Raw genomic sequence first — 27,229 nt, 5'->3', positions numbered from 1 at the left:
GCCAAAGTGCGACTTGGGTTTCCAAGGATACCCTGTGTAGGGGGTGACTACACCCCTCCCTCACATTCAGCCCACCTAGACACACAGGCGCCAAAAGGGGGGCTTCTTGAGAGAAGCCCGCCAAAAGATGGTGAACAAATGAGGCAAACCTGGTTTGCCGCGCAAAGGAAAACACAAGAAGGACTTTAACAAAAAGAAATGGGGATTAAACCCAACTGGAGCCGAAATAAAAAGTATTTGGGCCAGCGGGTTTAAAGTTCGAGGCTACAAAAATAGCCTAAAACAGTACCACGTTATATGATATAATCGGGGTAGAAAAGTTAGGTTGGATACCACTGCCACCAGCCAAGTCTTAATGTTAAGGGAACGAAACAACGCTCCAGGAGACACAGATAAAAAGGGCTAGGAATTAACCCTTTCCAATACTCCATGTAAGATGGGGTATACTGGATCTGTGGTTAAAGTGACTATGTAAAGTTAATGGCAACTTTATCTTTTCTGGGGGACAGTAGTGAGCCCCAGAAAATGGAGTCGGTGGGAAGTCTAAAAGACAACCCTGTGTTACTGCACTGAAGGTGCTGTGTAACACACAAAAAGAGTGGGGCTCATGAAGTGGTGTACTCCAGAGTCCACAATCGCACAAACAATAAAAATACACATGGCAAAACACATGTAAGAGTGGGGAAAAAGGCTCTCACTCTTACCAAGTGGAAAAAGATAAACTCCAGAAATCCAGCAAAGCTGCTGGGGGACTCACTAGGTGAGGGAAATTAGCCATAGAATGAGAATTCTCCTCAACACTTAGCAAATTAGTATGTTCGCAGTTTTGTAAGGAGATGGAACTCGCCCAGGTTCCACGGTCCCTATGAGGTGATCTATTGTACCCCACTCGCAGTAAAAGTAAAAGGACTCAAATATTGGGTCCATCTATCAGATGTCAGGAAGGCCAACGACAGCGTAGCAGTAGAAGTACCACAGGAAAACAAGAGGGATGTGGCAGTGCAATAAACAAATAAATGTCAACATACAAAGGAACAGTACAAGAAATAATACTTCATACATGTACATATATATACACACATATGAAAGCAGTCTTAGATGTAAAATAGAAATGACAATGTAATATGAAATGATCTCCTTTCTTCTTGTTGTAACCTTTCCATAACTTTTTTTATTTTTTCTGTTTCATTAATTCCTGTCCCCGTTTTTGTTTCCTTTTTTCCTATATGTGCCACAATGGTGGGGACTACGCCTTTAACAACTGAAATATCTCAGAGAGATAGCAATATGAATAGAATAAGTGCGACAAGAGCTTGCAGCTACGATTGCGGATTATACTGTGTAGCTACAGTATTTAGCAGTGTAATGTAAGGTTTAATAATTTTTTGGGGGAGTGTCTTTATTATGGGGGATAAAAGAAAAGGGGGCGGGGGGGAAACTACTACAAGAAGGGGGACACGTCTTATGGGATGGTATCAAACTAATATGGGATAACACAATGCTCCTCAAAGCTAATAAAAAGAAAATAGAAATAACCTCAGAAACAGAAAATAACAGGTTGAATGATAGTATGTATGCATTTTTTTTGGAAATCATGTTCTAGAACCAATGTCAATTGTTGACTCAACACAGCCTACCTCACAACCAAACAGTGCAACTACCTCATGGCTGACCCAAATGTATGATATGTTCCCCACAGCTACCTCAAGTGACCTCTTAAGTACTCCTTATTGGTAATAAGTCACTGATTCCAGTGGAAATGTAAAAACGGGAATATTTCCAATGTACTGCCCCCTGTCTTTCACTGCACGAAAGACATTATGTAACACAAACAAAATGTGTATAAGGTCATTAGGATGGAGAAACTCTCTTCAGCAAAATGGTAGAAATAAAAGGCAAACAAAGCAATATAAATATGATGCATTCAATGGGTTGGGGCTAGACAAAATGGAAGACCTCCGCCATCCAGGGCAGTCCAACAAATGGTACTCAGACACGAGTACCACCGGGCGACATGCAACAAATGGCAGTTGTTATGTCTGCTCACTGATACCCTATGCGTCATGAACGCCTAAGGTTTTAGTGCCTCAAGAAACTCCCATTGTGGAAGCACAATGTCAGATTCATCTTGCACTATGTAGGATAAAGGCCACTTTTTAGGCACACACAATACACATGAAGCTCCTTCCACTGGATTTCAGAATATGTAAAAAAGGAACTCCACCCGCAAAATGTTTTCAGAGAACCCTTCCTGGCAATCGAAGGAACAAGATTTGCAGAAAACAAATGGCAGCAGTCAACATTCATGTGCAAGGCAGAAGAGTTGCGAGGCCTGTTAAACAATAGACTGCGATGGATGAATGACACGTGTACACAAATATGGACTGATTATGTCTCTAAACTAACGTGAGTCACCGCCCTGGAAAAGCCAATACAGATCCACCATGAACAGAAATATGAACTTTGCTTCCATGTAGAAGGAGATATACCCATGGGCACCAACACACATTGCAACAGAACTCTCATCATTGCTGATTTGCAAAAAGGAACTGCAGCCCTAATGGACCAATATTGGAAATGTGGCAAAAAAGCATATTTACACCTCTGCCTTCCTAGAAGGGTGGCTGCACTCTGGCAAGGCTACAGTCCGCACTGTTGGTGGTCCCTGAAAAACATAACCAAGGAAAGGGTGCAACATGTACTGTCACAATCACCCCAACAGGCAGAAGGAATTCCACCCCTCGTGAACGTGTTGCCAGAAGATAAACTACAAGAGCAACTATCGCAAAAGAAGAGAGCAACCAATTATATCTCTAAAGACTCTTCCGACCTTTTGGCACAGATCCCTACCGAATAGAAGTTATTCAACTCTGCCGAAACATTCTTTGCATCACTGATCCCCAGCATCAAGGCCAGCGCAAATGCCAAGTGGCTCCAGATCGTGTGCTGGGAACTCATACAGCTGGCCAACGAGACTGAAGAGGGGTTCAATATCATCAAGGTAGAACTAAGAGCAAAGAGACTAATGACAATGCAGAACAGTTGTTTGCTCAGCCTACTCACAGCAATGGAAGGAGGTATTGCCGAAAAATGGGGAGCGCATGTTGCACATTCGCACCTTCGTCTGATGCCGAAAATGGGACACTCACATGGTGTAAAGGCGGTGCATGAGTTAGGAGTATGGATGAAAAAAGAAGGTGGCGTGCAATCTACAGACTGGTTTACCTCAGCATTTGAATGGGTACCATCTTGGCTTGGGACTGTGATGAAGATGTTCGTCCCCATCATAGTTTTCCTTTTGCTGATCTTTTGTGTGCCAGCTAGGAATCCGGTGTTGTGCCAAAACAATTCCTAATAGTGCAATGATAATGGGGACTATTGGCAGCCAGAACGGGGACTATTGGGAGCCAGAAAGGGACTAACAGGGGGCCTCACGACACACAAGATGTACAAATACAAACTGGGGAGGGCAACAAGCCTAAATTTAGTATGGTGGCTATGTATAATACTGGGGATGTAGTAGACAACCATTACCAAACTACCATAAAGGAGTCACAAGATTTGGAGAATCACAGGAAGTGTGGGTGGACCTAGATGGGGATTGTATATACATGACATGCACTCCGAGGAGTATGCTCGTCGTGGGTAGGGTCTGAGAAATGTTTGCAGAGCATGGATGCCAATAAAGGTTACCCCAGCCTGGGACAAGGCAGTGAGGGTGGCGGTGGAACGTAGACGGGATGGAACCAAGTATTCGTTACAGAAGAAGTAATGAAAGGGGGGAATGTTGAGGGAGAGGTGGTATATCCCACCCCCTGCACCATTCTCGCACCAGGTAAATGTTGTATGAGGTAAGGGGGGGGGACACACCTCCGCCCCTCCTGTACATATACGCACCATCTATTATGGATATACCTATGAAAAAGTGTAACTAATGCTTGTGGGATGAACTCCATTTTGTGCCATTTCAAACACCATCTTTTCCTAGGCCCTCTGCCACTCTGTCCAAAATGTTCACCCTCCCTCTCCCAGCGCCGCGCACAGCCAGTCCCCACCACCCCTTGTCAGTTCTGCGCAAATGAGATTCTCACAGAAACTCAGCCATTCATTGTTGCCACTAGCAAGTATCAAGCACTGCCAGAATGCGATCCAGACCCAGAGCCCCATCCATCTCCGCTGACCGACTCATGCCCTTTCCACCCCCTCCCTGCTATGGTCCACGGACCTCATGCCCCCATTCCCTTTGAACGCATCTGCTCCCCAGACCCTGCCCCCGGACCACCATCAAGTGACCACTATGTACCTAATCCTGAATGGTCATATATTCACATCTAGAACCAACATTTGTCCCCCGTGTTTTTGAAGTCGTGAGGCCCAAAGGATCTGAAATCAAAGATCGAACCTTCTGATAAGACACCTGGAGGAAGACCCCTGTCCCATGCCCCCATAAAAGTATGGATTAGAATGTACCTATTTCTTACAAACACGTCCCCTTTTGATATCATGGTTTATGCCAGTCATTCTTCGTATGCCAATGTCTGTTATTTAGTTTAGTCAGATAGCTCTATGTCATCCTTGTGAACATCGACCGACCTTCACCCTGCGAGGATGAGCCCAGCAGACCACGTGCACTGTGACGGACGGAGAAACAGCAACCAATGAATCCCAAGCATCCCATATGGAGCTGGGATTAGCATACGTGCATAGCCAATCAACTGTATTAGATCATCACCTATACATGACGTAATCTCTGACGCTTAGTGGCTTCTAAATGTGCTGCCCATGTATCTTTTGGCAGAGTGCTCTCGGGCAGCAGGGTTCTTTGCTTGCCTTTATTTACTTATATACATTTTGGTTTCCTTGCAATTACTCTCCTGGTCTCATTCCCTAGTGGGGTGTGTACATTATTCTGTCTATTTGGACACGTGCATGCTAAGGTACCAGCCTTTAGTATGTGCAAAGCAACCGGAAGATAAGCTGTCTGCAGAGTTCCACTGGAGCAGGTAATTCAGAGCGCTGAAGTCCTCGGACCATGTGTGTTTGGAAAGCGCAGGAGCGGCAAGCATTACACAGCTTACTCGATGAGCAGGAGAAACGCTAAGCACAGGATGTAGCCCAAGGCGTGGTTTTATAGTCTTGGGCTGCACCCTGCAACATTAGACCACCATGGATAACAGCAACATGAGCCATCTGGAAGCCATCATAGGTTCCACCTAATATCCCAACTTGTCGGCCATGTTGGTGGGGGTTGCTAATAGTTCCCAATGGGTGCCTATGTAAATTGGCATCCCTTGGGAGTCCAGGCTTTGCCAACAGTGTCCTGCCTGTTCCTAAGGCTATGTGTGGGTGTGTCCGGTTTGTTTTCAGGGTTTCAACACAGTACTCCCCTCAAAAGCTCCCCCCTCCCCCACCAAGGAAAGCCACACCTGGCCCTGGTCAATTTGGACGATTGTGGTGGTAGCAAGCTAATAAACGAGGTGCATGAATGTTAGCTGCTTGTTCCCAAGATCTATTACGCACACCATATCCCTTCCAGTCAACCAAATAATGGAGTTTTCTCCTAATGATTTTGGAATCCAAGATATTGCGGACCTCGTTCTCTTCTTCCCCTCCCTGCCTCCCACTGGAGGAGGCCTAGCTACGGAGACCCGAGTGCCAGGCTGCACAGGTTTTAAAAAAGGAACATGGAAAACAGGATGTGTTCGTAGGGAAACTGACAACTCTAACTTAACAGCAACTGGGTTGCTGATGGAAGTAATCGGGTATGGACCAATATATTTTGGATGGAACCTTTTCGGGCCAATATATTGTGGCGAACCATACCTTATCCACTATATGGTATGTTAGGGAGAATTCTCTGTTAAGGCTAATTTCCCAAACCTAGTGAGTCCTGTAAGGATATTTGGCGTGTTACAGCACAGAGTACAGCACTACTGCACAGGTAGCATTTTTTTTTGATGCAGCACCACCACATGGCTGTGGTGCATTGCTATATGTGTTGCCAGATTAACATGGAAATATAAGTAAAGACAGGCTATTCAGTCAAAAACGATTTTAACATATAAGATGCAAATCTATTTTTACAGTTAAAAGCACACGTGCACATTCAAAAATGCACACTATTTTTCACCTGAAATGCCTATGGTGCAAGAGACACATTTGAAAATTAATAACTAACCTTATTAATAACTAACCTGACTAATAAAACTGCATTTAACATAACCCACTAATAAAAATGTGTCTCCACTGCAGAATTAGGCCTACTCTGAAAGTGAACTTTTAAACGCACATTCATTTTTTTTTTTTTTTCTCTGCTGCTCTGTCCACATAACTACAGGAAGCAAAGGGCTCGAAGGAACAGGAAATCAGTTGGTTACAAATGGTTACTGTAGAAATGAGCCATTGTGTAGTGAGGGAGGAGATGGCATGATTGATTCTGATTGGAGCGGCGTCATAGCAAGTATCATGCTAGAGGCAGTGATTAGAGTTTTGCTGGGGGAGCTTGAGGAGAGGGGGAGAACAATCGAGATTTGGCAGAGCTGGGAGAAGGACCTGTTTCCTGGCTGAAGCATTCCTGCTGCAAAAGCTGAGAATTCCAGGCAATAACCCCGGTTTGAGAACGAAAGACGCTTGTTTTCACTGGGGTTAATCTTCAAGGGAGCCAAATCCAGAAAGAGAACAGCTGGAGAAAACTCATGCTGAACAGATAAGGTAATTACAGAAGTGTGGGGGCTGAGTATGTACGAGAATATTCAGTCAGTGTAGGAAAAGAGATTCCTGTGCTTTACTCACATGTTTAATGTTGCAAATTGAGTTCTTGTCTCCGCCACTCTCTTTTCAGTGCATCACAGACAATGCTGTTACTGTGCTATTTTAATTATTTCTGTAAAGAGTGAGATCGTGTTTAAATGCAACTTTTATAATACACAAAAATATTTGAAAGCAGACGGGTGGTGTGTTTTATATTTACCAATACAGTGCTGATGATGTGGGGAGATGTTTAGACAGTGCAATTGTCATTTTCAAGGTAGCTAAACATCAAATTTGGCTGCAGCCGTGTGCACAATGTAATTCAGTATGAGCAATTATAACTAACTGTGTGTGTTGTAGTTTGTCGGAGGTCTATGAGTCGGCAAAAAGGGAGGCTCGGGACATAGTTCACTACCGTATATAAGATAGTGAAAATACCACATGATAGTTCGCTGCCGTAGATAAGACAGAGAGAAATTGCCCATGGTGGCACACTAAAAATGAAAATGTGGTGTTCCTGAAATGCAAGCCTGATGTCTCTCTAGTGATTACACGAAAAATCTAAACAAAAATAAGGGGTTCTGGATATTGGGGCCACAAATAAAACAAGGGAATTATGCTCACCAAAATACCACCAACCACGCATACCAACCATGCATACCAAATACGCATGTCTGTGTGCTGAAATAATGCATGTCCACTGTATTATTGTTGTACATGGCCCAATCTGAATACAAGGAGTGATTGTTGCTAAGTTATTTTTTGGCGGTAAGAAAATACCGTCAGGCCCCAAATCTCCACAAAATACCCTACAGTCCCCAGCAGCTTTGCTGGATTTTTGGGGTTTATTTTTTTTCTCCTGCTAAGAGTGAGACTCTTTTTCTCCCACTCTTAGACACGATTTGAGGTGTTCCTTTGACTTTATATGTGTTTTATGGGCTATGGGGTCTTTTACCCAATAGGGCTTCATGTGTTTTTGGTATGTGGGTTACACAGCACCCTCCGTGCAGTAACCCAGGGGTGTCGTAGCGACCCCCAAACATAGACTCCATACCCTGGGACTGACTACTGTCTCCCAGGGCATGTAAAGTCACCATTGGCTTTACTAGTCTCAAATTGTGAACAGAACCAGTACAAACCATCATATTGTGGACGTACTAGTTGGGGCAATTCGATTGCTCCGGGGTCTGTTGTTCGAGGGGGCACTGTCCAGTCCCCCCCCGACCGAGTTTTGGCTGGTGGCAGTGGTTACCACTTTTTATATTCAACCGCGAATATATTCCTATGGATTTTCCCATTGTTTGAGGCTACCACTTTTTAATATAGCCTCGAACATACCTCTAGTTTATTAAATTAACATAAATTCACCGGTTGGTATTTTTTGCCAAAACTCGGTTCCAAAATGGCGTTTGTGTTCGCTTCTGTGACTTCAACCCAAGTCGAGCCCTTTGTTCCACTTTTTGGCGGGCTTCTCTACAGAAGCCTCCAACAGTGGTGCCACTCTGTCTGGGTACCACAGGGGGTGTGGGAGGAGGTTTAGGCACCCTGGACTGAGTTGCCTCGGCAACTCAAGTCGCACTCTTGTGTGATTGGCCCAGTGGTGAGCCACCCGGCTCATCACTTAGCATGTTTGAGTGACAGCTAGGACTGATGAATGGGGGTTTTGTTTCTGCCTAATATGGTAGGTGGGTGCTTCGATTCTTCTTTTGTCTGCAAAGCGCTTATGTGTTGCCTTGCACCCTGAAGTTTTGGTAGACTTTTTTAGGGTCTCATTAATGCTGGTGTATAAAGAAGTAATAGCAGGCATTTCTAATGGTGGATGTGATCTAAGGCAGTGGTGACTGACTAACCAGTAGAACTATGGATGGTGTTGTTGTATGCATATTCTGCTGCCCAAAGAAGATCGATCCTCTTGTCTGTTTGTACAAACATGCAGCGCAAATATTGTTCAAGGGTTTGATTAGTTTTCGGTCTGGCCATCGGTTTGTGGATGGGGACTGGTGGATAGCTGAATTTCAATTTGAGCTTTGGCACAACAGCTCCTCCGGAATCGTGAAATTAATTGACTTCCTCTATCGGATTTCACTGCTGATGTAAAACCATGTAGCCAGACTATATTCGCCAAAAACACTTGTGCCAGAGTTCCTGCATTTGGTAGTCCCTTCAGAGCAATAAAGTGCGCCATCAGGACAACAACCACAAAGATCGTGTTGTAGCCTTTGCATGTGGACCACAGGTACAGGGAATTCCAGTGATGAAGTCTAAAGAGATTGTGTGCCAGGGAGCCGGTGGTACGGGCAACGTGCAAAGTAACCCTTGTGGCTTGGTCTTGGATGTCTTGTTTGTTGCGCAAACATCACAAGTTTTCACATATTGTATAACATCTCTTCACCAAATAGGCCACCAGAAATATTGTCAGATCTTGGCCATAGTTTTGTGAATCCAGGGTGACCTGCTGTGAGCGTGTCATGACAGGTATGAAGGACCTTCTGTTGTGCAGTGGAGCTTAGTAGATACAGGCGCTTCTGAAAGTAAGGAAGTCCATCGTCTTCAGTTCGTAGAGGATTCTGGGAAACCCATACCTGCAATTGATCTGACTTCATAGACTGCTTAAACTCATCCCACAGTTGGTCCAAAGGAGATAAGACAACTTGTAATCGCCAGCAATTTGTCTCCCGGTATTATTGCAAAGGGTGCGGGTGCAGCATAAACATCTTCCCCCTCCCTGTCCCAGCCAATACGATAGGCCATCAGCTTCCCGTTTTTTACTCCAGGACGATATGTTATTGTAAAATCACAGTCGGTAAAAAACTGAGCCCACCTCAGTTGGCGAGGGGACTGTGCTGTGGCAGTTCGTAGGTATTGCAAATAACAGTGGTCGGTAAACATTGTGATGGTGTGTCGTGCTCCCAGCAGAGGATGTCGCCATTCTTTAAAGGCTGCTTTGATGGTGAGTAGCTCTTTATCTGTTATTGCATAGTTCAGTTCACCTGGAGAGAATCTCTTAGACCAGAACGCCACTGGATGCAACTGGTTAGTTTTGGTCTCGTCGGGACAGTACAGCGCCCATCGCAACAATGGACGCATCAGTTTCCATATATACAGGAGTTCTGGACCCGGGTTTTTAAGTACAGGCGCGGTGGTAAACTGCTTTTTAAGCTGTATGAAGGCTTTTTCGGCCTCGATTGTCCACACACGTCTTGTTTTTCCAAAGTAGTGACTTAATCGGATGTGCTCCGTTTGAAAAATGTGATATAAACCGCTGATAAAAATTGGCGAACCCCAGGAAACTCTCAACGGCTTTCACCGTAGTAGTGGATGGCCACTGAAGGATTGATTCAACTCTGATTGTCCATTTGGACTCCCTGTGGAGTTAGGATGAAACCGGGAAATTCTACTTTAGTTACATGGAAGGAACATTTCTCTAATTTAGCATACAACCAATGTTGTCGTAGCAGTTCCAGGACCGCTTTTACATGTTTTACATGTTCTTCCAGTGATGTTGAATAGGTCAGAATGTCGTCTATATAGACCATGGTACAGACCTCTAAGAGTTCCCTCAGGACATCGTTCATAAAGAACTGGAAGGCGGCTGGCGCGTTACATAGGCCAAAGGGCATCACAGTGTATTTGTACAGCCCAAACTTGGTACGGAAGTCTGTCTTCCATTTGTCGCCAGCTTTTACGCACACCAGGTGGTATGCCCCCCTTAGGTCTAATTTTGTGTAGATTTTGGCACTTTTCACTTGATCCAGGAGTACCGGAATAAGTGGTAGGGGGTACTGGTTATTAATTGTGATTTTGGTGAGCCCTCTGTAATCTATACAGGTCCTAAGGTCTCTCTCCTTCTTGAGTACAAAGAAGAGAGCCGAGGATGCAGGTGACTTTGAAGGTTGAATAAACCCATTAGCCAGGTACTGGTCCAAGTATTCTCGTAAGTGTTGGTTCTCCTTCTCGGTGAGGGCATAGATGCAGCTGCATGGTGCTCGAGATCCTGGTATTAAATCTATTTGGCAGTCATAAGGCCTTTGCCTTTCTGAAACACATCTTGGTATGTTTCTTACTCCGAAGGTAACTGTCCAATGATGCCAAGTAGTACTTTTTGGTCTTGGTCTGGGGGTATCGAGAGCGATAGTTGAGCAGCCTTGGACATAGATGAATAACAGGTTTGTAGCTAATCGGGTGGGGAAAAGACCATTGTATACGTTCGCCAGCTTATGACCAGATTGTGACACTAACCAGGGTATGCCTAATATGAGCTGGAAACTGGGGTGCGCTAATCATATCAAATACTATACGTTCCCGGTGGCCATCCTGACACAGCAGTTAGACTTCTCCTGTTCATTGGGTTACAGGACCAGATGACAGTTGCATTCCATCACCCGAGACTATGTTGTCGATTTTTTCCCTCTGTTGAATTGGTACGCCTATCTGCTGGGCCTCGAGAGCATGCATCCGCTGTGGTTGGTTTGGACAAAGGAGGATCACTGGTGCAGTAAGATGCAAGACCATTGAAGTCTTCTCCTTCCTCGACAAGCTGATCACTATTCTTTTCGAGTTACAGAGTTTTCTAAAGGCTTAATTGGTTCGACTGGTCCGATGTCCACAGATCCTAGTGTTTTTCGTGGCAATTTACTGGGGCAATCCCTCAGGAAATGTCTTGCCTTGCCACAGTACAGGCAAAGTTGTTGCCATCAGCGTCTCTCCCTTGGTTAATGGCCCTCTGATGCTACCCAATTGCATGGGTTCTGGCAGGTTCTCTGTAGATAGAGGTGGATGTTACAATGGGCGTCCTTCTGAACACGACCGGTCATTCCTTCTTTCCTGCAACCGATGGTCTAGTTGCACCACCAAGTCTATGTACTCCGAGCAGCGCTCAGGTGTTTTGGCCACCTGTGCTAGAACGTCCATGAGTTCACCATGGACCCCCCAGTAGAATAGAGTAGTCCTTTTCTCCTCAGGCCAATTTGTCTCTGCGATAAGCCAGTTGAATGTGGTAATGTAAACTAACAGGTCCTGGGAACCTTGTCGAAGGGTCAACAATTCCCCATCCAGGGTCTGCCGTGTCCTACGAGCAAAGAGCTTGTCTAATTCATGTTGGAACCCAGTGAAGTTGTACAGAATGGGGTCATCCAGATTAACTAGCGGCACTGACCAGTTAGCCACATGTCCACCCAGATATGATAACACAAAGGCCACCTTAATTGGGTCTGTGGGAAAAGCCCCGGGCCGACATAAGAAATGGAGCCTGCACTGGTTCATGAAGACAGCATACCTCTGTGGATCCCCCAAGAGCTGTTCTGGAGGAGTTAAAGGGACCGTAACAGGAGTGGTGACTTGTATCTGCAGCGCTATCAGGTGGGCCTGGCAAGGGGACCTGGCCCGCTTGGGTCCTTGTTAACAGTTTTGCTAGTTCCTCTGTCCTTTCCCGATTTACAACCAACTCTTTTCTCATTGCGTTTGTCTCAGAGCGGGCTGCATGTACCTCTGCCTGCAGTTCCCCTAAAAGGCCGGCCAACTGATCTACCTCTGATGACTCCATGGCGCTCAGGCAGGGCTTATATAGGTGGGCTTAGCGTACCGCTTACCTCTGGTGCCCTGCAGGAGAGCCTGGTCCGGACTGTCTGGAGTGTTCAGCCTCTGCAATGGAATGGGATGCCGATGTAATCCAGTCGTCCAGTCGACTTCCTTCCCACTGTCCACTGAATGGCTCAAGCCCAGTGACCAGTGCAGTTGGGAGTGGCCAGGTAAGGTTTCCTGGACCCACTAGTAGTTCTGGATGAGGACCTATGGGCAAACAAGTGACAGGTTCAATGTGGGTCCTTATACTCTCTCCCAACCTCCCTTCTATGTCTCTAAGGTTCGTTGACTGACACTAGCGCCTTAGCTCACCGTTTATGTGAAACTGTGCTCCAACGTCACCAGGTATGCAGTCAATCCAGTTACTTCACTGGAAAAGGTGGCCCAGGCCAGCTGTGGCGCACGTGATGGTCTGGTGAGTAATGTCCATAGGTGAGTATGTCTTCTCTGTAAATTGGTAAGTCTCCCTATTGTAGTGCTTGCAGCGCGGAGTGCGTGTAGGGTTAAGTAAGTTCAGTCTTTGTTGCTGCTGTATTGTCTCTTTGCAGCGGGGGCACGAGAACATGAGTTTTGTCTCCGCTTGCCTTCTTTTGCCGGTACGGTGAGTGGTTTGCCGTGTCCACTTGGAGTCGTGCTGCGAAAAGCCTCTGGAACGTTGATCGAGTGAAGAAGGATGACAGCAGACACAGGTAAGCGGTTTTGCAGGGGTTCTGGAAAGTGTAGTTCCACTGGAGCAGGTAATTCAGAACGCTGAAGTCCTCTGAGCACTTGTGCTTGCAAAGCGCAGGAGCGGTAAGCATTACACTGCTTACTCGATGAGCAGAAGAAACGCTAAGCACAGGGTGTGGCCTGAGGTGTATTTTTATAGCCTCGGCTGCACCCTGCAACACTAGACCACCATGGATATCTGCAACATGAGCCATCTGGAGGCCATCTTAGGTTACACCTCATAGCCGAACTTGGCGGCCATGTTGGTGGAGGCTGCTAATAGTTCCCAATGGGTGCCTGCGCCAACTGGCAACCCTTAGAATCCAGGCTTTGCCCACAGTGTCCTGCCTGTTCCTAAGGCTATGTGTGGGTGTGCCCTGTCTGTTGTGAGGATTCACGACAATCGTAATTGCCCCTGTCTCCCGCTTAGTTTAATTTGAATGTTAGACTTCCTGACAGCCATTCCCCCTTTTCTACCTGGTTTTTCTTTTCTCCCTATGCGTGCAGTTCCTGCCTTTGTGTCTCTTTGCCCTTTTTCGCTCCGTCCCCTCCTGGTATTTCTCAATGGGGGTTAGAGTACCCAGCTGCAGGCCGTAATTATGAGTAGATGCCGTAGGGCGGGGCAGTGAGCTTGGTCCGCTCCCTTCCACGGTCTCTCCCTCCTCCTTTTTCATCTTTTCCCCTTTCCTCATATACTTTCCACAGCCCCAGGATATTCTGCCTGCTTTTCAGCTAAGAAACTTTGTATTTGGTTAATAGATAAGAAAACGTATTCTCTATTATTTTGCTGTCGAAAGTACACTCCACGGGCCACACATAGAAAACACTGACCTGCAGTCTCCTGGGCCCATTGAAAGTTAGATTTTAATAACTTCTCACAATACTGGGGCAATTTCAACACATATGATCCAGGGGGCTGTCTAAATATGACATTATTCTGCGGTTTGACACCTGTGTGTGTCCCCACTACCCTTTACTCGGCCTCCCATTACCCATGCACTCACTCCCCACTTCAATATGCACTCTGGCCCTCCACTCGTCACACTGGCCGCCCCCTCAGGCCCAAGCATTCACTCACTGTTAGTATCTGGCAGCACTCTCCACGGGCTCACTGTTCCTTATATTAGAACAAATAGACGTGCATTTGCTGTGCCACCTGCACACAACCGCCGCTACAGCGCCAATTCGCACCCCATGACGCAACTATACAATCGCCAGTACTATACGCGCAACTCCAGTCTAACTGGGTTTGCCACACACACTCCGCCCCACTCCTGCTCTAATGCAGACAAGCACACACCTGCGTCCAACCCGTATTGGCTGGCACGCACTATTTCCTAACGACTACTGGCTGATCGTTCTCCCTCCTTGAGGATGCGTCCTAGAGACACCATAAGAAAATGTATCCCTCCCCTGCATTGGGCATGCTACCACAATAAAGCACTTTCTTGCACGATTATACTCGCATCGTGGAGACCCTTGAGTCCCCTCAGCCCCAAGCCGCCAGTACAAGCTCCCCCTCCAGAGCGCACAGGCAGCGCTCTGTACCTGGCAGACCTTTTGTCAACTCAGTGTCTGCAGGTCCACCTCTCTGATGCACGCCGATCAGGTCTGCAGTCACCAGACCGCTTCCTAGGGGAGGGCGGCTTGGATACCCTCAGCTAACCGGGAGGAGTGAGGATCTCGCTGGGGCCTCCAATAATTTATTTAGCGGTCCTCTGATCACACCATATACAAATCGTAGTCAAAAAGAGCACCCACCGAGCAAGAAGTAACCCTGTTTATTACAGCCTGGAAAGCACAAATCAAACAGAGCAGTGGACTGGAACTGGTTGATGAGAGATAACAACAGGGTGCACAGCGAACATTCATTTCATAGGATGAGTACAAAAAAGTCCAAATATTTGAAACTGTAACGGTTTGAATGCAAATATTTTCCACCATTCCCAGGACAGTCATTGGCTGTGTTATGTCATATCTTAGTGCTGTGTGTAGGTTAGTGAAACGTGATTGAGCAAGGAGGTCAAGAATATTCCATGTGGCACCACACCGATTCTCACTCCGCCCAGGAACAGTTTGTAATTAGTAATATAACATTTGTGCTAACCAATGGGGCTTTATTACTCCGCCATTGGTCAGCACCATTGTGGAAAAGACACTAGACACCCTGCTCCTGGTGGGAAAGGAGACAAGTCACACAATACCGTCCGAATATTGGCCTTCGAAGAGCTTGTAGTGGATACTCTGAAGGCTGTCACCTCCCAGGGACACAAAACTTACCGCTTGATTGGTTCTTCCAGGAACACCACTCCGCTTCCTTTCACATAACCACCTGCTGATAGGCATTCGTGTCCATGTGAACGGATTTGTGTTCATGTGAAAGGGTTTGTTGGCTCAGGTCCACCTCCCATCCATCCCCGAGTGCCCACTGAATTCGCTTGCTACCCCGTGCTGACATCACCCAGTGAGGTTGCAGCTGGCGAAGTCTGCCTGTGATGTGCAGCATGAGCTCTGTCTCCAGCTCCCCTGGCCTGCAGAAGGTTAATCAAGTGTTAGGAGCGGGATTTCCCGCCAGTGGGGTTTTCCCCATTGAATGTGTTCTATTTCGGATAGGTCATCTCTATCGTGTGCCAATTATATGTGGATCCTTTGGGCTGTTAATATACATAATGCATCCCCCCTCCCGCAATCCCCCACATCATCTCTACCCATGCTAGGAGTATATTTTGGTTGTTCTGTGTTTTCCCCACCCCTTTTAGGGTGCCCTATTGCTCCTTGCTCACTCTTGCAGGTCCGATCCCCTATATGGCGCTGGTTCAGCACCTTCAACACAATACAATGGGGAGGTTAGCAAGTAATCTATGCATTGCACCAGCACTGAATTCCAAGGAAACGTATCATCCAAGTCTTACTAAAGCTGCCATAGAAAAAAAAAGGCTGTAGGTGATTTGTATACCCTTGTCCGCGTATACTAGATTCCGATCTAACAAAATGCAAATACAAACTTTTTTTTTTATTGGTTAAAACTTAATCCAACAAAACAATAAGAGCTACGAGGGAAAAATGAGCCCACGTCTAGCGATCCCTCAAATAGGCTCACAAGCCTTCAACAACAAACAAATCGGCGCTAGGGGGCGAGCCACTATATTGTATAGAGGTGAGAACCAACCTGAAGCAGTGGTAAAGAAGGCCAAATGCTTCAACCAAACTAATAAGGCAGAAATCTCAAAAAATAAACAAATGTTATTAATATCAAAACAATCTTAAAATACAATCAAGATACAAAATACACAAATTAATACATGACCATTGAAAAATAATGGTCATTTGTACAGAGCAATGTTTACCAGACAGTTTACCATATTATGGACTTTTTATTCTCCAGCCCTATAACAGTTTATAGAAAAAAGTGGTAGGCAGTGGAAAAGTCAAAAACATGTCGAAAGACATAATGTCGAAAAAAAAAATGTGAATGTTTTATTTTTTTTATTTACATGTTTTTTTTGGGTTCCGCGAGTTAAAAAGGGGGTAAAACAAAAAACAATTTAAAAAAGGGGGGTTGGGGGGAACCCCCCCATTTCGAACAAAAAGCAATTAAAAATAGACATTCAGATTTTTTTTCAACTTTTTTTTCCGACATTATGACTTTCGACATAATGTCATTCGAATTTATCAATATAAACCGAAAAAAGTGTCTTGTGCTGTGCAAATTCAAGCAGTCAGATACATCAAGCACTCCAGGCATACTATCATATTTCACTCATACTCATGCCTTCTTTCATCAAAATCATCCAACATGTTTCTTTCCAATTTAGTGTAAACAGATTTGTAGGAAATTCATCAGGGCCTATCTGAAATCCACTGAATGCAATGGTATCAAGTTTAAAAGAGAAAGGTTGCAAAAAACATAAGAGAACTTCAAATGAACTCTACAATTACTGTGCCAGATACAGGTGGGCACTGAATGACCCAAAAGAAGAGATACATTGCAGGAAATCTGTCAATTATCTATTGTAAACCAGCCGTGGGGGGCATCACCTGCAATAGAAAGAAAAATGGAAAAGTTATCCATATATCTAATGTGGCCTCGTTATTACATTGAAACCTTTTAGTCTGTGTTAATCCGATTAATCGCTAATTTAAAAGGGAGATTACAGTTCTCCGACTGGTATGGTTAAAGCAACTTCTGAGCTCGAGAAATATGAATGGAACTAGAGAATATATAACTAGCTCAGGTGAAAAACATTTATCTAATCTGGGAAAACAATTATTTAGTGCAGGATTGAATCGGACAGCAGCCCACTTTGGATGTATTGGTGGTACTGAGTTTTCAAAGATGCATGAACGGAAAGAACGCTGTTACCCGTATCCATCCAGTGGGATGTTAAAAAACAACAACTTACCGGTCGTAAGGGCAGCGTTAAGATTAGAGCAGCCTGAATCACGCCCGTCATATAGATCATCAGTTGTAACTGTTGGACGTCCGACGTTTGAATCAGAACAAGATCCGCAGAGGACAACTCCTTCGAGCAGCCCAAAAGTGGATAATCTGAAAAAAACAACAAACAGTACTTTCAGTTAACGACAATAATGTCAAGCTAGTTGACTCCATTCAAGCTGTTATGTCATGGGTATTGCGATTTCCCTCCGTAATCGATCTCATAACCTCCCTCAGATGTAATTGCAAATTACCTCGATTCGCAAGTCTCGTATCGCAAACCGGAAATGGTTGCGGTAAGGGTTAGCGCGTTTGGCCGGAATATAAAGTCCATTTGAGCCTCTTTCTTCCTCAAGTCTCATTAATTTAAAACGCTGCCTTGCTGCGCCGCATTTAGCTTTTAGTTTTGCTTTTAGGATTTGTTTTAAATCTATTAGAATTGAATCGCTTTTACCCTTTTATAAAATAAGTTGTGTACATTAGATTTCGTGCCAGACTCAAGTTAGACACTGTTCAGGCTTACAGTCTGTTTATTTTCCTGCACGCACTGCTTGGGTAGTTAAACTACATATCCCATCAGCCTTGTAGTTTGCTGCTCGTTCATTTGCTTAAATCCGGCGCGAACGCGCTGGTGCAAAGGGGGCAAGCCGGTCTGTGCCGGTCCGTGGTCAGACGTGTTGGTGTTTCGGGGTAAGTCTTGCTTCCTAACCATGGAAACACCTCCCTCACCCCCCAACACCACCGCTCTTTACCCATTTTGCAGGCGTAACTTTTCTCAGCCTAATATTACTCCTTGCTCACCCCCCGCTGAACTTACCAGGTATATTCTCAGAAAACCAGCAGTTAGATTCTGCCACTCTTAAGTCTCGGCCAGATATTTCATCTATCAGCAACAAAGGAGGGGGTCATATCATTTCCCATCCTATTGGCTCTCTGAATTGCATGCTACGTAATACTAGATCTTTGGTCAAGCATGCCCATGAGGTCTCTACTTACATTGATGGCACCAACCTCGATATCTGTGCCATCACCGAAACATGGGGCACCGCGGCCTCAGGACCTTCATTACAGCTTGCCATCCCAGAAGGGTATTGTATGATCAGGCAGGATAGAGAATCAAGAAGAGGAGGTGGGGTAGCCTATATTTTAAGGAAATCACTATCAGCTTGGAAAATTAAGGGTCATCTAATGAAAGGAATAGACTTTCTCCATATAAAAATAGGGATGAACGCCAAAACCACAGTGAATATGGTCCTTATTTATCGGCCTCCCTCATGTCTAGGCAACCTTTGTACCAAACTTGCTAGTTATCTTCTCCCATTACTAAAACCCAACTCACGTTACATTGTGCTAGGAGATTTCAATTACTGACTGAGTCACCTAGATGATCAGTCGGCATCTGAACTTGCTCAATCCTTGAATGATCTAGGTTTCACACAAATAGTGCAGGTCCCTACTGTAACGCTCACCTGATTCCCACAGAGGCGCTGGTCTTGGCAGGAAGGTGTCTGTGACTCGAAAGTGATGTGCAGGACTCGATTGGCTTCTGGGGTCGAACCTCTTCTCACTGTGTGTCGAACCCGAAGGGTGAGATTTCTGTAGGTGAAAGAATATGGGGGTTAAGGGTCTGGGCTGTTGAATGTTCCTCTCCCTCTCCCTCTCTTCCTAGCTTCTCCGTAGAGCCCCCCCAGGTCATGTGCTCACCTTAGATAGGTGAATGCTGGACTCTCCATCTGCGTCTGGTGCAGGGTGCCGTTGCCAGTTCCTTCACTGGTGAAACATAGGCCTCTTGAACTCAGAGGATCGTTACCGTCGTTAACTGCACGAGCGGTGAGTTTCCGGGCACCTTTTTAGTCTTTATAGTCTTTAGGTGCGTGGCACGTTAATATTGAACAGGACTCTGTATAATGCTTTTCCCTTTTTGTCTTGCAGCACTCTGGAGATGGAAGATGGAGGGAAGCGCCTGGAAATGAGTAAGTAAATGCAAGCGCTCAAACTGTCTTTTTCCCTTGCTGCTTAGTTCGTGCTGAAGAGATGCCGGAGTATTTGCAGGCGTTCTATTGTGACGAGCGCGATGGGCGTAAGTAAATACCTGTCTAATGTCTCTTCTTTTGTTTTCATAGGCGGCGATGCAGCGTGAAGAAATCCGGAATTTGCGGAGTGCCGGTGAGTAATAACAATGCTTTTGTCTTCACAGGCGGAGGTGCAGCGTGAAGAAATCCGGAATTCGCGGAGTGCCGGTAAGTAATAACAATGCTTTTGTCTTCACAGGCGGAGGTGCAGCGTGAAGAAATCCGGAATTCGCGGAGTGCCGGTAAGTAATAACAATGCTTTTGTCTTCACAGGCGGAGGTGCAGCGTGAAGAAATGGCCGCAGCCGATGGATCAGGTGAGTAAGCACTGCGTGTAAAGGTTGCCTTGCTAACCTGTTGTTTCTTGTCCTTGCAGGTGCTGTTGTCGACTGGTTACAGGAATGGTAAGTATAATTCTTGCAGGTTCAGGATCGAAAGAAGAAAGGCCGGAACAGACTCGGTGAGCGTTCTGCTGCAGATGCAGAATAACGCGAAGCACGTTTCATCTATCGGGTGTGGTTTAAATAGCCTTGGGGTGATGAGGCGTCTTCCTCCACGGCCCGCCTAGGTAAGAAAAGAGTTCCAGTTCCAGAAGTGTTCCAGTGCTGTATCCAGGGAGTGGAGCTTGCCCCCCCAGGTAAGAAAGTAGTTCCTGTTCACAGAGGACTTCTAAGTGGCTGGTAAGTAAGCGGCATGGTCTGCTGCAGGTAAGTCCACCCAAGCATCTTCATACATAATATGAGCCCGGCGCTTCCAGTGCCGGGACCGATGACTTTGATGAGCCTGGTGCCATTGGCGCCAGGACAAGGCCCAAAAGGTCCCAGTGGGGACCGGCTGGTGCCTAAGATAACGGTTAGGGGCCTGCTTCCAAGGATGTTGGGCTGTTCCTGACTCCTTGGAAGTAGTGATTATGACAGCACCCCCCCTTAAGGCCCCTCCCAAGCTTGTCTTCTCCGGGGGTTTTGGCTTGTCAGGGTGATTCAAATGGAATTTCTTGACCAGACGAGGTGCGTGGACATGTTCTGAGGGTTCCCAAGACCTTTCCTGGGGGCCGTATCCTTTCCAATCAACCAGGTAATATAATTTAGATTTGGAGATTTTGGAGTCTAGGATGTTCTTTACTTCGAACTCAATTTCTCCATCTACTGAAACAGGTTCTGGGAGTTCGGTCAATTGGGTTCCTGGTTGTACTGGTTTTAGTAAGGAGACATGGAATACTGGATGTATTTTCATATGCGAAGGCAATTCCAATTTAACAGCCACTGGATTAATTATGGCAGAGATAAGATAGGGTCCAAGGTATCGCGGGATAAAAGTGCAGGGTCCTTTTAGAGGTAGGTGCTTAGTGGATAACCAGACCTGCTCTCCCACTGCGTAGTGAGGGGCCTCTTTACGGTGCTGATCTGCTCCTTTCTTGAATTGAGCTTTAGCTCTTTGCAGATGGTCAGTGGCTTCCTTAAAAGCACGAGTGATCTCCGAGTGCAAGTGATCCACAGCAGGTGCCTCGAATTCTTGGGCAGGATCCAGGTTAGAGGTTCTAGGATGGTGTCCGTATATTAAGAAGAAGGGAGTCTTTCCGGTTCCAGAATGAGTCAAATTGTTATAAGCGTATTCAGCAATCCAAAGAATGTCCTTCCAAGGGTTTTCAGTTTGTTGGAGCATGCAACGTAGATATTGCTCTAGAGTTTGATTTGTCCTCTCGGTTTGTCCGTCAGTCTGGGGATGATGACTGGTAGAAAGTCTCACATCTATTTGGGCTAAACGACAGCAACTTCGCCAAAAGTGGGAGATGAATTGACTTCCCCTATCGGAAACCAAAACCGAGGGAAAACCGTGTAACCGAACGATGTTTTCTAAGAATTCTCGGGCCAGTACTGAAACTGAAGGTAGGCCCTTCAGGGGAATGAAGTGAGCCATCTTGGAGAATAGATCCACGACTACTAAAATGGTATTATACCCTGAGCATGGAGGTAAGTCCGTGATGAAATCCATGGACAGGGTATGCCATGGACAGGGAGGGATGTCTAGTGGGTGTAAGAGGCCGGCTGGTTTCTCCTTCAGACTTTTATTTTGGGCGCATACACCGCAAGAGATTACAAAGTCTCTAATATCCTTTTTCCATGATGGCCACCAGAAATGTCTTTTGACCTTTTCCATGGTTTTGGTTATGCCAGGGTGACCCTCCATTAGTGAATCGTGATAACAGGAGATTACCTGTCTTTGTATCTTCTCACTGGGCAAGTACAATCGTCCTTGGAAAGAAGGTAGATCTTGATCCACTGAAAATTCTTTTCCCCTTAATTGCCAGTTCTGTAAGTCGGCCGGAGTTAGAAGTGATTTGACTGTGGTCTTGATGTCTTCAAAGGATTGAGCGCTGACCAAACCCAAAATCCTTTGTTCAGGGATTATGGGTATTGGTTCTGGATTGGTCAAATGTTCATCTATTCCCATCCAGGAAAGGGCATCTGCTTTTCCATTTTTACTGCCAGGTCGATAAGTAATTATAAAGTCAAATTCCACCAAAAACAGAGCCCAGCGAAGCTGCCTGGAAGACTGAGCTTTGGCCGTCTTCAGATACTGTAAGTTGCGGTGATCAGTCATTACGGTGACTGTGTGTCTGGCTCCCAAAAGATAATGCCGCCAGGCTTTAAAGGCCGATCTGATAGCTAAATGTTCCTTGTCTGTAATTGAATAGTTGATCTCGGGAGCCGAGAATTTGCGGGACCAAAAGGCTATAGGATGTAATTGATGTGTGACCGGATCTCTTTGTGATAAAACTGCCCCCATAGCAAGACTTGAAGCATCTGTTTCTACGATGTAGGGGAGTTCTGGACGAGGATGTTTTAGAACAGGTGCAGAAATGAATTTAGTTTTTAAGTCCCGAAAAGCTTGTTCTGCCTCAGTAGACCACTCAAAACGTTTGTTTTTCTTTAACAGAGCAGTGATGGGCTGGACTATTCGAGAGAATTCAGGAATGAATCTGCGGTAAAAATTAGCGAAGCCTAACATGCTTTGGACTCCCTTTATAGAGGTTGGTGAAGGCCACTTGATAATTGCATCGAATTCTTTGAATCCATATGGACTCCATTGGGTGACAATATGAATCCCAGGAACTCAACTTCAGTTACGTTAAAAACGCATTTTTCGAGTTTAGCAAAAAGGTTATGTTGACGTAGTCTCTTGAGGACCTCTCTAACATGTTTCCGATGTTCTTCTTTAGATGATGAATAGACGAGGATGTCATCAATGTAGACAACAACACACACATCTATGAGTTCTCTAAGGACATCATTCATTAAATACTGGAAGGCGGCAGGATCGTTGCAAAGTCCAAAGGGCATAACTTGATATTCAAACAGCCCATACTTGGTGCGGAAGGCCGTCTTCCATTCATCGCCCTCTTTTATTCGTACCAAGTGGTAGGCTCCTCTGAGATCCAACTTTGTATATATACATGCGTCTTTGACTTGATCCAGGAGTTCAGGGATCAAAGGTAACGGGTATCTGTTTTGAACGGTGATTTGATTCAGGGCATGGTAATCTATACAAGTCCTAAGGTCTCCTTCCTTTTTCGGAACGAAGAACAAAGCCGAGGAAGCTGGAGATTTTGAAGGACGGATAAACCCGTTGGCTAGGTATTGGTCCAGATATTGTCTGAGGTGAAGATTCTCTGGCTCGGTGAGGGCATAAATCCTACTGCAAGGAGGAGTTGTTCCGGGTATCAGATCTATTTGACAGTCGTACGACCTATGAGGAGGCAGGGTGTTAGCTTGATCCTTCCGAAAGACGTCTTGGAATTCCTGGTATTTGGGAGGTAATTTGGGAACCTCAGAAGAGATTGCCGCCAGTGAAACTTCAGGCCGAGGATAACAAGTGGTAAAACATTCTGGAAACTGAACCGTCTTTGCTCGCCAATCGATCTGAGGATTGTGCTTCTCTAACCAAGGAATTCCCAGAATGATCTGGAACTGAGGGGCCTTGATCACATCGAACACGATTTTCTCCCGGTGTCCATCTTGGCTCACTAGCGTCACTTCTTGGGTGGCGTGCATTACTGGTCCGGAGGCTATCTCCGTGCCATCCACTGTAGTAATGACGTCTTTTACTGCCTTAGGGACAAGGGGTAGGTTCATCCTTGATACCATTTCACGGTCCACATAATTACCGATTGCTCCGCTGTTGATGTAAGCTTCAATTGCATGCAAACGATCCGGACGATCAGGACTAATGAGGACCATGGGCACCACGAAATGCGAGTTCAAGGGACAGATCTTAACGCTCGGCAAGAGGACCTCTACACTTGTCGGGCTAGGTCGTTTCCCTGCTCAGAATTTGTGGTACAGGTATCTGCGGCTCCTACAGCCTTCTTAGCTGGTTTCACTGGACAGTCTCGAAGAAAGTGCCCTGAGTTTCCGCAATAGAGGCATAATTGCAGCTGTCTTCTTCTTTCCCGCTCCTTTTGGGTTAAAGGTCCTTTCATGCCCCCTATTTGCATGGGTTCCACAGTGTCAGCTCCCCTAGTAGAGGTCTGTGGTTTAGAAAACACTCGGGTATCAAATTTGGAACGATCAGCCTTCCTGTTCTGTAATCTGTGGTCCAATTGGACAACTAAGTCAATATAGTCTGAGCATTCTTGTGGAGGATTCACAACTTGAGCTAACACATCCTTGAGCTCTCCACGCAAGCCTCGGTAGAAAAGCGTTATTCTCTTATCCTCGGGCCATTGAGTTTCCACTATAAGTCTGTTAAATGAGGCTATATAAGTCAAGAGGTCTTGATTACCCTGTCGTAATGAAAGAAGTTCATTGTCCAAGGCCTGCCCTTGTGCATGTCTTGCGAACAGTTTCTCCATGCTGGACTGGAAGGCCTGGAAATCATGTAAAACCGGATCATCCTGGGTGACTAAAGGGATCAACCAATCTGCTGCGCTGCCACTGAGATAAGAAAGCACGAAAGCCAGCTTGGTCTGATCTGTTGGGAATGCAGCTGGTCGACATAAGAAGTGTAGGCGGCACTGGTTGATGAACACTGCAAATTTCTTTGGGTCACCAGAAAAGCGCTCGGGCGGAGCCAATGGCACATTACCGGGTAGATTGATTTGCACTGGATTTAAAGATGATGCAGAAGGATAACTTCCTCCTGGAGCGGGCAAAGGTGTCTGTCCTGCCTGCGTTTGTAGCAATTGCCTAGCGAGGTCCTCTGTTCGCTCCTTGGAAATTATCAGCTCTCTTCTTAGAGAGTTTGTTTCCTGACGAGCAGCATGTACTTCTGCTCTTAATTCCCCGAGCAACTGGGCTAATTGATCAGTGTCTGAGGTTTCCATTGCGCCTGGGTAGGAGTTTTGCGGTGGGCTTCGCGTTCTGTAATGCTCACCTGATTCCCACGGAGGCGCTGGTCTTGGCAGGAAGGTGTCTGTGACTCGAAAAGTGATGTGCAGGACTCGATTGGCTTCTGGGGTCGAACCTCTTCTCACTGTGTGTCGAACTCGAAGGGTGAGGTTTCTGTAGGTGAAAGAATATGGGGGTTAAGGGTCTGGGCTGTTGAATGTTCCTCTCCCTCTCCCTCTCTTCCTAGCTTCTCCGTAGAGCCCCCCCAGGTCACGTGCTCACCTTAGATAGGTGAATGCTGGACTCTCCATCTGCGTCTGGTGCAGGGTGCCGTTGCCAGTTCCTTCACTGGTGAAACATAGGCCTCTTGAACTCAGAGGATCGTTACCGTCGTTAACTGCACGAGCGGTGAGTTTCCGGGCACCTTTTTAGTCTTTATAGTCTTTAGGTGCGTGGCACGCTAATATTGAACAGGACTCTGTATAATGCTTTTCCCTTTTTGTCTTGCAGGACTCTGGAGATGGAAGATGGAGTGAAGCGCCTGGAAATGAGTAAGTAAATGCAAGCGCTCAAACTGTCTTTTTCCCTTGCTGCTTATTTCGTGCTGAAGAGACGCCGGAGTATTTGCAGGCGTTCTATTGTGACGAGCGCGATGGGCGTAAGTAAATACCTGTCTAATGTCTCTTCTTTTGTTGCGAGGCAGCGTGAAGAAATCCGGAATTCGCGGAGTGCCGGTGAGTAATAACAATGCTTTTGTCTTCACAGGCGGAGGTGCAGCGTGAAGAAATCCGGAATTCGCGGAGTGCCGGTAAGTAATAACAATGCTTTTGTCTTCACAGGCGGAGGTGCAGTGTGAAGAAATCCGGAATTCGCGGAGTGCCGGTAAGTAATAACAATGCTTTTGTCTTCACAGGCGGAGGTGCAGCGTGAAGAAATGGCCGCAGCCGATGGATCAGGTGAGTAAGCACTGTGTGTAAAGGTTGCCTTGCTAACCTGTTGTTTCTTGTCCTTGCAGGTGCTGTTGTCGACTGGATACAGGAATGGTAAGTATAATTCTTGCAGGTTCAGGATCGAAAGAAGAAAGGCCGGAACAGACTCGGTGAGCGTTCTGCTGCAGATGCAGAATAACGTGAAGCACGTTTCATCTATCGGGTGTGGTTTAAATAGCCTTGGAGTGATGAGGCGTCTTCTTCCACGGCCCTGCCTAGGTAAGAAAGGAGTTCCAGTTCCAGAAGTGTTCCAGTGCTGTATCCAGGGAGTGGAGCTTCCCCCACCCAGGTAAGAAAGTAGTTCCTGTTCACAGAGGACTTCTAAGTGGCTGGTAAGTAAGCAGCATGGTCTGCTGAAGGTAAGTCCACCCAAACATCTTCATACATAATATGAGCCCGGCGCTTCCAGTGCCGGGACCGATGACTTTGATGAGCAGTTTTGCGAGACAGTCTTTTCTAGAATAAACATAAGAGAAACAATTGCAAAATACATGGCATTTCATTAGATTATTTGCAACAATAAAAAGAACAGTGCATCAGATGGCTTTCATTTCTGAATGGCAACATTAGAATGCAGCTATCGCTACGCTGCCTGACTGAAATAGATTTCATTCATACACCGCACTCTCACTTTGTATAAGATAATTACCAGCAAATTGTAGCCGTTCAGCACGTGAACTCTCTGGGCTGGTCGCTTTCTTTAAATGGCTCAGGGCTTCCTTTTAGAGCACCCGGCGAGGACATGCAGTTCCAATCTGCACTCTTTTGTCCTCAAGCCGGTGCTAATTGACTGGAATCTCCAGCCTGTGAAGGTCAGCAGTGCACTGGAATGGCGCCCCTCAATCAGGCAACCCCACAGCAACTCCCGCCAAGTCCTCACCGAAGCTGATCAAAATGTCCACTGCCTTTCTTTCTCCCCGGGCTGCTTCAAGAGACCTCTGTTACAGCCCTTAACGTGATGCCTGCCCAATAAGAATCCACTATGTCATACCCTCCTTCTTCAAACAATAGCTCACTTTTCAGTAAGAAACTGTATCCACTAATTTCCTGCTTATTCGAGTTTTGTTTCCTGAGCAAGGACCGTGAAAAGCACAAAGAGAAAGAAAAATAAATTCTTAATGTCCGTTTAAAATGAGTTTCAGCCTGCCTCATTTTGCACATGGAGAACACATTATAATATTAAGAAGTTAGAATCATGTTAGTACTGTTAATTATATTAGTTCATTAATCCTCTAATGTGTCTCCTGCAACAGAGGCATTTCAGGTGAGAAAAGAAAAAGAAAATGGTGCGTTTTTAAATGTGAAAAAACATTGATGTGTTTTTGACTGAGTAGCCTGTCTTCATTTACATATCCATATGTTACAC

Source organism: Ambystoma mexicanum, chromosome 2q (genome assembly GCF_040938575.1).
Source record: "Ambystoma mexicanum isolate Mex_15411 chromosome 2q, UKY_AmexF1_1, whole genome shotgun sequence".
Classification (NCBI taxonomy): Eukaryota; Metazoa; Chordata; class Amphibia; order Caudata; family Ambystomatidae; genus Ambystoma; species Ambystoma mexicanum.
The sequence above is the reverse complement of the archived record's forward strand: the minus strand, read 5'-3'. Positions refer to the sequence as shown.